General features: G+C 41.4%; 1 protein-coding gene and 1 pseudogene across 12 annotated transcripts in view; both read left to right on the top strand.

Annotated features, from left to right (window-relative positions):
• The first annotated feature begins 6 nt into the window (after nucleotides 1–6).
• Nucleotides 7–11312, top strand: part of PPHLN1 (periphilin 1) — a 172138-nt gene continuing 160832 nt past the window's right edge. For 4 of the 12 annotated variants that reach the window (XM_055394587.2, XM_055394584.2, XM_055394583.2 and 1 more), the window contains exon 1: nucleotides 7–116. The gene's annotated coding sequence lies outside the window, so the exon portion shown is untranslated. The remainder of the gene's footprint in view (nucleotides 117–11312) is intronic. The other 8 variants (XM_055394582.2, XM_055394581.2, XM_055394580.2 and 5 more) reach the window with 4 other exon arrangements.
• Nucleotides 2892–9609, top strand: LOC129535880 (nucleoporin NUP35 pseudogene; annotated as a pseudogene).

Here is an 11312-nt window from a genome sequence, read left to right as displayed (position 1 = left end):
GGGCTTAGGGGCGGGCGCTTTTGCTGACGTCTTAGTGTGCGCCGGAAGTGCCTCCCCGGGAGCGCGGCGACGAGCGGACGACTACATTTACGGGATCTCCAGGCGGCCCAGAGTCGGTGAGCGCTTTTTACCTTTACAAGAGGTGGATGGGGACGGACGCGCGGGCTCCTGCACCAGGGAGAGGGGAGCGAGCGGGCGGGCGGGCGTTTCCGCGGTGGGACCTGGAGTCTCCCGCTGAATTTGAACTGTGCAGGGGATTCTGCTCCTTTCGGTTGAGGGGAAGCGACGCAGCGGAGTTTGGCATAAAGCAAAGTGTTGATTCTGTGGTACAGGTTCGCTTCTCTTTAGCACCATAATAGGCAAAAAGAGGGCTGAACTAGGTGGCATCGGTGGCCCGAGGTCAGTTAGTAAGTCGATGAATTTACTGAATGTGTTCGACGTGCCCAGATCGGTTATAGGCACTTCAGGAGTTACAAAAGAAAGTGTAAAGCGGCCTTTTTCTGGAGGATCTGTCAGTCTCGTTGGGGAGACAAGGTCAATTTGGGGACACTCGAATTCACACAAAGACTCATCCTGAGTATTGGTATGGACAACTGTAAAACTTCCTGACACCTTTTTTCTCCCTATAAATCGGTAATGGGCTTTTTAAAAACACTGCTTTTTCTCTAAGTGGCTGTAAACAGGCCCATCATTCCTACAGAAACACCAGATAATAATGTAGGGTAGTTTATACTTCTACCTACCAGCACACGCAGACCAGCCCTCTAACCACTCCCTGGGAGCCTGCGTGCCAGCACCCTGGAACTCAGAGCCTCTCGTGGAGCCTGCTCGATCAATCCAGACCGAAACTGATGTCTTCTAGAGAGACGGAAGTGCAATCCAGCCAGGGCGCAGCAGAATTTTGAGAGGCCCCAAGGCCTCCGCGTCCACCAGGGGACCGCTGGGACTAATTCTTTTGGCAAACTTGTGGCCAGCCAAAACTGCCATGCTTCACATCCCTGTTATCCTTGGTTACCACACGAGATGTAAAGCCCTTTTGGTCTTCTGTTACACCCTCATCCCCGTGCTGCTTTGTGCTCGCTCCCTCTCCCTTTATTTAGGCTATCACTTCTTCTCCCTCCTTTTCCTCCCACATTTCATCCCTCAACAGGGGAACTGTGCTCTCTGAAACCTTTCTTCTCTGCTTAACAAACTCTTACATATTCAACCTCTTTACGGAAATATTCTTACATCTCCTGACGCTAATACTTGTTTTTTCCCTCCAGTCCTGTCAGTTGAGCCCTTTCTCTGATCCCCGCCTTTATGGGTGGATCATGGCTCTTGCTTCCCTGGCTTAGGTGGTAAAAAATCTGCCTGCAATGTGGGAGAACCTGGTTCGATCCCTGGGTGGGGAACATACATTGGAGAAGGAAATGGCAACTCACGCCAGTATTCTTGCCTGGAAAATCCCATGGACAGAGGAGCCTGGAGGGCTACAGTCCATGGGGTCACTAAGGGTCGGCCTCGACTGAGCAACTAACACTTTCTTTCAGGGCTCTAGACATATTCAACTTATTTCAATTTCTAATGCTTTTTTCTTCTGTCAGTGTCTTTGCAAAGTTCTTTTTTCTCTGAGACGTTTGATTTTCCTTATCCCAAGCCTGCCCCTTTCTGGTTGATTCCTCCATCTGCTAAAACTCTCAGTTTTAGTCACTTTCTCTGCGTGGTATTCCTAACCTCCCATAGACAGAGTTAAGTACCCTTGCCATGTGCTCAGGGCTCTCTACTTGCCTTTCGGTAGCATTTATCAGATGTATCCTGATTGCTTATCTCTTTGTCTTTGCTACTAAGCTAGGCTTTTGAGGAGGAACTGTATTTGTCTTGTTTACTTTCGTAACTCTAGTGCCTAATGGGCAGTCAAGAATTTCTTGAATCATTGCAGTTGCTACAGATACAGTCTCAGAATTCAGGTAGTTGATGTCATCATCTGATTTTAAAATGTAAAAATCTTTCAAAAGGCATCAGCTGCTTCTCAGCTACAGCTGCTTCGGCTATGTGACTGTGGGCTCCCAGTGTGGCCAGAGCATCCAGTTCTTTTCAAGGAAAGTTGGAAATAGTTTCTTAAAGAGACTTTCTCTTAGTTTGTAAATGTGGTCTATGGAATAATGTTTTATTAAGAAAAAAGAAACCTGGGATGAACAAGTCACATATGGCTTCTTAGTCATTGGTTTGGAATCTGTTTTAGTGTTGTAGGGTTCAGAAATGGAATAATAGATTTTGAACTGGGCCTTGATAGATGTTTGGGAATTGCGTGAGAGAACGAAAAGAAGTATTCCAGTTGGAGAAGTAAGTGTTCTTACTCTATAGGGCAGTGTTCATTACTTTGTGACATGGTGAGGAGGAAGGCATGGAGAGAACATGGAGGTTAGGTGAAATAACAGAAGGGGGGCATAAGAAGGGCAGAGACATTTGGATTTGTTACAGTTAATTAATAAGCTATTAGGGTTCTTGTTTAGGGAGACTTCAGCTATGAATTTTAGCATGGTTAATTGAGTGTCTGTCATAAGGGTAAAAGACAGGAAGGAGGCTGACCAGTTAAGATGGTAACCTTTATCCATATGTGAAATGAGGTTTAGATTTGAAAATATACTCAGTCAAACATCTGATAATTTTGCCTATTAATTTCCGTTACTTGTTCACTTACAATGAACAGTCAAGAAGCTGCTGCTGCTGCTGCTGCTAAGTCGCTTCAGTCGTGTCCGACTCTGTGCGACCCCATAGATGGCAGCCCACCAGGCTCCCCCATCCCTGGGATTCTCCAGGCAAGAACACTGGAGTGGGGTGCCATTTCCTTCTCCAATGCATGAAAGTGAAAAGTGAAAGTGAAGTCGCTCAGTTGTATCCGACTCTTTGCGACCCCATGGACTGCAGCCTACCAGGCTCCTCTGCCCATGGGATTTTCCAGGCAGGAGTACTGGAGTGGGGTGCCATTGCCTTCTCTGCTAAGTATTTAATACTTAAAGAAGTTTTCTTAAGACAGTGAAAAGTCAAGTAACGTGTGGTGCTAGTAGAGAATGCAGCACTTTAACAGTACTGAGTTAGAGTGCTCACTATGAAGCAAGCAGCGGTCTTTTGTCCTCTAGCTTCTTCGCCTTCAGTCCATCCTGTGTAGTTTCAGGTTAATCTTCTGGAATGACATTTTCCTCTCACTTTGTTTCTAGGTTTAAAAGCCTACAGGGAGCTCCTTGTCTAGTTTTTTGCTTTGTTGTGCCATTCAATGCCTTTGAATTTGTTCTCTCTGCCCTTGCCTGTTTGCTCTGTGAAGCAATGTGATATGGTGGAAAAGGCTTTGCTTTTAAAGTCATATAGGCCTGAGTCTGATTCTAGGCTCCCTCAGCCTCTGAGATTTGAGCTTTTCAGAGCCTCTGTGTTTTTTTCTGGAATGGGAGGGATAATATCTATTTCAGGGGAGGAAATGAAAGCTTGTTAAGTAACTATGCAGGCTCATTTCCGCTCCTTTGCAAAGAGAATCTTTTGCCCTCATCATTTGTATCTTTCTTAGGCACATTTCCATTCTGTTTTCTTGGATTCTTCCATTTACTGTTGTTCATCCACATTTAAGTGATGTTATATTTGATTATATTTGAATTTTCTTGGCTTTTTTAAACTGTCATTGCCTATACTTATCTCTCTCTGAGCACAGAACAGTGATTAATTTCTGTGGATTCTTTGCTTTATTTTGACCATTTTAGTTGACATCCGATGTTTTTATTTTCCTCATACACTTTATATTCTAAAATTTATTTTTGTTTTAGATGTCTGGAATTTTAAACATTTTCAAGTAGAAATAGTATTATGTAATTTTTAGGCTCAGGCCGACAATTAAAAACTTATTTTAATTTAGAATATCAGGAATATGTTTACCTTGCTTTAACGTCAGTGGATCACATCCTAAGGTGAAATAAGTTTAAGATTTTAAAAAAGTGTCCCAGGCAACTATATAGGGATTTTAGAGAATAAGATCTAAGTAATAGTATTTTTTGAAGCTCTCTAGATGATCCTCATGTGAAGACAGGGTTGAGAATCACTGCTTTAGGTGCTGGAACTAAAGGATTCTCATTGGTACCATTTGCTCAAAAATGAAGTGGCATTAGTGTCATGAGCATGTGATAAGACTCAGTCTAATAGTGCTCATTGGAAGTTTTCTGAATAATCAAAAGGTAAAAAACCAATATTTAGGTTCTCCAGAATAGCTCATGTAGTGGTCATATGAATAATATGTTTATTTGGCCTGTATTTAATAAGTACCTTTACTCTACTAAACAACAGAAGTAAGAGAGGTACACAGTCATTGCCTTTGCAGTGGTGTTTAGTTTGGGAGGGAGGAGAAGAAGGAAAGTAAATTGAATACTATGCTATATAGTACTAATATAGCAGGGTGCTTTAAGAGGTCTGAAGAAGAAACTTCACTCTTTCTGGAGAATATAAGAAAATCTTACATTTTAGCTGAATCCTGAAGGAAGAGTAGAGAGTTAAGGCAGATAAGTTTAAGAAAGAGGAGTTTCCGCCATTTTTGAAAATCAGGAAGGTCTGGGGGTGAGTGCCACCGCTGCTGTGATGGCAACCTTTGCCGTGGAACCCCAGGCGCCCACGTTCGGATCTGAACCAATGATGCTGGGTTCACCCATGTCTCCAAAGCCAGGGGTTAATGCCCAATTCTTACCTGGATTTTTAATAGGGGATTTGCCAGCTCCAGTGACTCCACAACCTCGATCAGTTAGTGGCCCTTCCATAGGAGTAATGGAAATGAGATCACCTTTACTTGCAGGTGGATCACCACCACAGCCAGTTGTACCAGCTCATAAAGATAAAAGTGGAGCTCTGCCAGTTAGAAGTATGTATGATGACATTTCCAGCCCAGAACTTGGATCAACACCTTTAACTTCAAGAAGACAGGCAAACATTTCAGTAATGCAGAGTCCTCTTGTTGGAGTTGTGACAACTACTCCTGGAACAGGGCAAAGTATGTTTAGTCCAGCAAACATTGGTCAGCCCTGAAGGACAGCATTATCTCCTGCCCAGTTGGATCCTTTTTATACTCAAGGAGATTCTCTGACATCTGAAGATCACCTTGATGACACTTGGGTGACTGTATTCGGGTTTCTTTAGGCATCTGCTTCCTATATATTACAGTTTGCACAATATGGGAATATCTTAAAACATGTGATGTCTAACACAGGAAATCGGATGCATATTCGTTATCAATCTAAACTGCAGGCCCGGAAAGCCTTAAGCAAAGATGGAAGAATTTTTGGAGAATCTATCATGATTGGTGTAAAACAGTGTATAGATAAAAGCGTCATGGAAAACAGTGACAGGTGTGCTTTATCATCTCCATCTCTTGCCTTTACACCGCCAATCAAAACCTTAGGCACCCCAACCCAACCTGGAAGTACTCCTCGGATTTCTACCATGAGACCTTGCTACAGCATACAAAGCTTCTATTAGTGACTATCAGGTGATTTCTGACAGGCAAACACCAAAAAAAGATGAAAGTCTTGTATCCAAAGCAATGGAATACATGTTCGGCTGGTAGTGTAGGAAGAGCTGAGATGTCAACTACGAAGGAGAAGACTGCCACACTAAAACAGAGTTAGCCGGGTGCTGCTGGGATTCTTCGGTTAGTTATATAACCACTCGACAGTGTTGTATCACTGTCTCATACTTCCTTAGGAAGCTTTTTTCTTTAAGAATATAGCATACTTGTAGCTCGCACTTTAAAAGATGCTTGAGATACATTTTAAAGAAACAAATCCCTGTACAGAAGAGTTGGGGCTTTCTGTAATAGTGCATGATTAACTGCAAAAACTCATTGATTACTGTAAATTATATAATTGAGTTTGTCGTGAGGCTTTGTAGTCTTCATAAGTTGGTGAGGTGAATTTCATGAAGGGTAACTGTACAGCTGCGTCTAACAAGACACAAAGAGTATAATTAGCAATTTGAATTAGGGTCTTTTAATTTAGATAGTATTTAATATTTTAATTATCCTTGTTTATGTTTGTCCTGTCTTGGATGATCATCTTTCAGTCTTGTAAAGCCAATGCAGTCTTTTAAAAAACCTGAAGTTTCTTGATAATAAACTTGTCAATTATATGAAAAAAAAAAAGAAAGATATTCTAGGCAGGAGAAAGGCTTGCCATGATAGGGTGATGAGAAATAGTGGCATACTTGCAGAACAAAATGTAGTTTGGTATGTCTGGAGGTTCTGGAGATTGGGAATTGGTAGGAGGTGAAATTGGAGAGATAGGAAAAAAGTAAAAAATAAGCCTTTTTCAAGTTTAGGCGGAGACTTCATTCTTAGGAAATGGGGAGTCACTAAGAGATTTTTAAACTAGTTGTCTTATGAGAACACTCTTGCTATAGTTGTTGAGTGTAGGAGGTGACATCAGAAGCAAGGAGACCAGTGTTTTACTGTTGGGGGGTCCAATGACTAGATTAAAAGGATATGAACAAAGACATTGATAGCTGGGATAGGGAAATGGAGACACATGTGCCTTATATATTGAGATGATAGAAATAATTGGCTTTAGTTAACTGAGATACTATAAGGTTTGGTGCTTGTGTGACTCAGGTTTCTGATTTGGACCTTTGGTTATCCGATATGGTGTCACTGACTAAAATGGGGAAGACAGGAGATGAAGCAGGTTTCTGAGTAGTGTGAAAGCATACTGAATTGGAGGTGCTGTGAGATATCCTCTTGAAAGGAAGTGGAGATGTGGGAATCATTTATCTAAAGAGGGCATGTTACCAGCATTAACAGATATTTTCCATGGATACTGAACACATACATTGTATGGATTGTTCTAGGTGCTTAATATTAATAAATTAACAATGTAGTTCATATAGTTCGTATTCCTAGTAGCAAGGGACCAGTAACATACATCAGGGTTATCTAGTATCTTAGATGATTAGTGCTATGAAAAAAAAATAGCAAAATTAGGGGAATCTGGTAGAAAATGACATTAAGAAGACTTTGGAAGTGACATTGAGGGTTAGCCATGCAAATACCTGGAGAAAAACACTCTAGATGGGGAATTGCCAGTGCAAAGGCCCGAATGTGACCTAATTGCTCACCATGGTTTGCTGTCAAATCAGTTATTGAATGAATATAAAGAGTGAAATGAATGCATTTGGGAAGGAGGAAAAGCTGTTTATCCTGAGTATACTTAATACTGGAAGGTGACTAGAGAGATCTTGCTCTAATGCCTTACCTGTGGAATCAAAGCATAAATAGTTTGACAGGAGGATATCGTGCTCAGCATTCTTTATGGTCCAGCCCTCATATTCATACATGGCTACTGGAAAAACCATAGCTTTGACTGTACGGACCTTTGTTGATGAAATGATGTCTTTGCTTTTTAATACACTGTCTAGGTTTGTCATAGGTTTCCTTCCAAGGAGCAAACATCTTCTAATTTCATGGCTGCAGTCACCATCTGCAGTGATCTTTGAGCCCGGGAAAACAAATCTGCCACTGTGTCCATTGTTTCTCCATCTATTTGCCGTGAAGTAATGGGACTGGATGCCATAATCTTAATTTTTTGAATGTTGAGTTTCAAGCCAACTTTTTTACTCCTCTTTCATTTTCATCAAGAGGCTCATTAGTTCCTCTTTGCTTTCTTCCATCAGAGTGGTATCATCTACATATCTGAGGTTGTTAATTTTTTTTCTGGCCATGTTGATTCCAGCTTGTGACTCATCCAACCTAGCATTTTGCATGATGTACTTTGCATATAAGTTAAATAAGCTGGGTGACAATATACAATCTTGAAGTACTCCTTTCCCAGTTTCGAACCAGTCAGTTTTTCCACGTAAGGCTCTGCTGTTGCTTCTGACCCACTTTTAGGTTTCTCAGGAGACAGGTAAGATGGTCAGGTATTCCCATCTCTTTAAGAATTTTCCACAATTTGTGGAAAATTGTGGTCCACAGACAGTCAAAGGCTTCAGTGTAGTCAGTGAATCAGAGGTAGATGTTTTTCTGGAATTCTCTTGCTTTTCCTATGATTCAGTGGATGTAGGGAATTTGATCCCTGGTTTCTCTGCCTTTTCTAAAGCCACCTTGTACATCTGGAAGTTCTTGGTACACATACTATTGAAGCCTAGCTTGAAGGACTTTGAGCATCACCTTCAGTTCAGTTCAGTTCAGTCGCTCAGTAGTGTCCGACTCTCCGTGACCCCATGAATCACAGCACGCCAGGCCTCCCTGTCCATCACCAACTCCCGGAGTTGACCCAAACTCATGTCCATCGAGTCAGTGATGCCATCCAGCCATCTCATTCTTGGTCGTCCCCTTCTCCTCCCGACCCCAACCTTTCCCAGCATCAGAGTCTTTTCCAGTGAGTCAACTCGTCGCATGAGGTGGCCAAAGTATTGGAGTTTCGGCTTTAGCATCAGTCCTTCCAATGAACACCCAGGATTGATCTCCTTTAGAATGGACTGGTTGGATCTCCTTGCAGTCCAAGGGACTCTCAAGAGTCTTCTCCAACACCACAGTTCAAAAGCATCAATTCTTTGGTGATCAGCTTTCTTCACAGTCCAACTCTCACATCCATACATGACCACGGGAAAAACCATAGCCTTGACTAGACGGACCTTTGTTGGCAAAGTAATGTCTCTGCTTTTTACTATCCTATCAAGGTTGGTCATAACTTTCCTTCCAAGGAGCAAGCGTCTTTTAATTTCATGGCTGCAATCAGCATCCGCAGTGATTTTGGAGCCCCCAAAAATAAAGTCTGACACTGTTTCCACTGTTTTTCCATCTATTTCCCATGAAGTGATGGGACCAGATGCCATGATCTTTGTTTTCTGAATGTTGAGCTTCAAGCCAACCTTTTCACTCTCCTCTTTCACTTTCATCAAGAGGCAAAATGAGTGCAATCGTGCAGTAGTTTGAACACTTTGGCACTGCCCTGCTTTGAGATTGGAATGAAAACTGACTTTTTCCAGTCCTGTGGCCACTGCTCAGTTTTCCAAATTTGCTAACATATTGAGTGCAGCACAGCATTATCATTTAGGATTTTAAATTGCTCTGATGGGATTCCATCATCTCCACTAGCTTTGTTCATGGTAATACTTCCTAAGGGCCACTTGACTTCACACTCCAGGAGTCTGGCTGTAGGTCAGTGAGCACACCATCATGGTTATATGTTTCATTAAGATCTTTTTTGCATAGTTCTTCTGTGTATTTTTGCCACCTCTGCTTAAGCTCTTCTGCCTCTGTTAGATCCTTACCATTTCTGTTGTGTTTTGTGCCCATCCTTGCATGAAATAGTCCCTTGATATCTCCAGTTTTCTTTTTTTTTTTGTAATTAATTTATTTTTTATTGGAGGCAAATTATTTTACAATATTATATTGGTTGGTTTTGCCATACTTTGACATGAATTTGCCCCGGGTTTACATAAGTTCCCCCTCCTGAACCCCCCTCCCACCTCCCTCCTCCCTATATCCTCCCTCTGGGTCATCCCCGCATGCCAGCCCTGAGCATCCTATAACATGCATTGACCCTGAACTAGTGATTCATTTCACATATGACAACATAAGTGTTTCAATGCCATTCTCCCAAATCATCCCACCCTCACCCTTTCCCACAGAGTCCCAAAGACTGATCTATACATCTGTGTCTCTTTTGCTGTCTCGTATACAGGATTATCATTTGCATCTTTCTAAATTCCATATATATGCGTTAGTATGCTGTATTGGTGTTTTTCTTTCTGGCTTACTTCACTCTGTATAATAGGCTCCAGTTTCATCCACCTCATTAGAACTGATTCAAATGTATTCTTTTTAATGGCTGAATAATACTCCATTGTGTATATGTACCAAAGCTTTCTTATCCATTCGTCTGCAGATGGACATCTAGGTTGCTTCCATGTCCTGGCTATTATAAACAGTGCTGCAATGAACATTGGAGTACATGTGTCTCTTTCAATTCTGGTTTCCTCAGTGTGTATGTCCAGGAGTGCGATTGCTGGATCATATGGCAGTTCTATTTCCAGTTTTTTGAGGAATCTCCACACTGTTCTCCATAGTGGCTGTACTAGTTTGCATTCCCACCAACAGTGTAAGAGGGTTCCTTTCTCTCCACATCCTCTCCAGCATTTATTGCATGTAGACTTTTGGATAGCAGCCATTCTGACAGGTGTGAAATGGTATCACATTGTGGTTTTGATTTGCATCTCCCTGATTATGAGGGATGTTGAGCATTTTTTCATGTGTTTGTTAGCCATCTGTATGTCTTCTTTGGAGAAATGTCTGTTTAGTTCTTTGGCCCATTTTTTGATTGGGTCATTTATTTTTCTGGAGTTGAGCTGCAGGAGCTGCTTGTATATTTTGGAGATTAATCCTTTATCAGTTGCTTCATTTGCTATTATTTTCTCCCATTCTGAAGGCTGTCTTTTCACCTTGCTTATAGTTTCCTTTGCTGTGCAGAAGCTTTTGATTTTAATTAGGTCCCATTTGTTTATTTTTGCTTTTATTTCCAGTATTCTGGGAGGTGGGTCGTGGAGGATCCTGCTGTGATTTATGTCGGAGAGTGTTTTGCCTACGTTCTCCTCTAGGAGTTTTATAGTTTCTGGTCTTACATTTAGCTCTCTAATCCATTTTGAGTTTATTTTTGTGTATGGTGTTAGGAAGTGTTCTAGTTTCATTCTTTTACAAGTGGCTGACCAGTTTTCCCAGCACCACTTGTTAAAGAGACTGTCTTTTCTCCATTTTATATTCTTGCCTCCTTTGTCAAAGATGAGGTGTCCATAGGTGCGTGGATTTATCTCTGGGCTTTCTGTTTTGTTCCATTGATCTATATTTCTGTCTTTATGCCAGTACCATACTGTCTTGATGACTGTAGCTTTGTAGTAGAGCCTGAAGTCCGGCAGGTTGATTCCCCCAGTTCCATTCTTCTTCCTCAAGATTGCTTTGGCTATTCGAGGTTTTTTGTATTTCCATACAAATTGTGAGATTATTTGTTCTAGTTCTGTGAAAAATATCGTTGGTAGCTTGATAGGGATTGCATTGAATGTATAAATTACTTTGGGTAGTATACTCATTTTTACAATATTTATTCTTCCAATCCATGAGCATGGTATATTTCTCCATCTATTAGTGTCCTCTTTGATTGCTTTCAGTAGTGTTTTATAGTTTTCTATGTACAAGTCTTTTGTTTCCTTAGGTAGATATATTCCTAAGTATTTAATTCTTTTCGTTGCAACAGTGAATGGAATAGTTTCCTTAATTTCTCTTTCTATTTTCTCATTATTAGTGTATAGGAATGCAA

This window comes from Moschus berezovskii, chromosome 6, assembly GCF_049115385.1.
Source record: "Moschus berezovskii isolate FMDL1 chromosome 6, NW_MosBer_1.0, whole genome shotgun sequence".
In the NCBI taxonomy this organism is placed as follows: domain Eukaryota; kingdom Metazoa; phylum Chordata; class Mammalia; order Artiodactyla; family Moschidae; genus Moschus; species Moschus berezovskii.
This window is presented reverse-complemented; position numbering and strand designations above follow the sequence as displayed.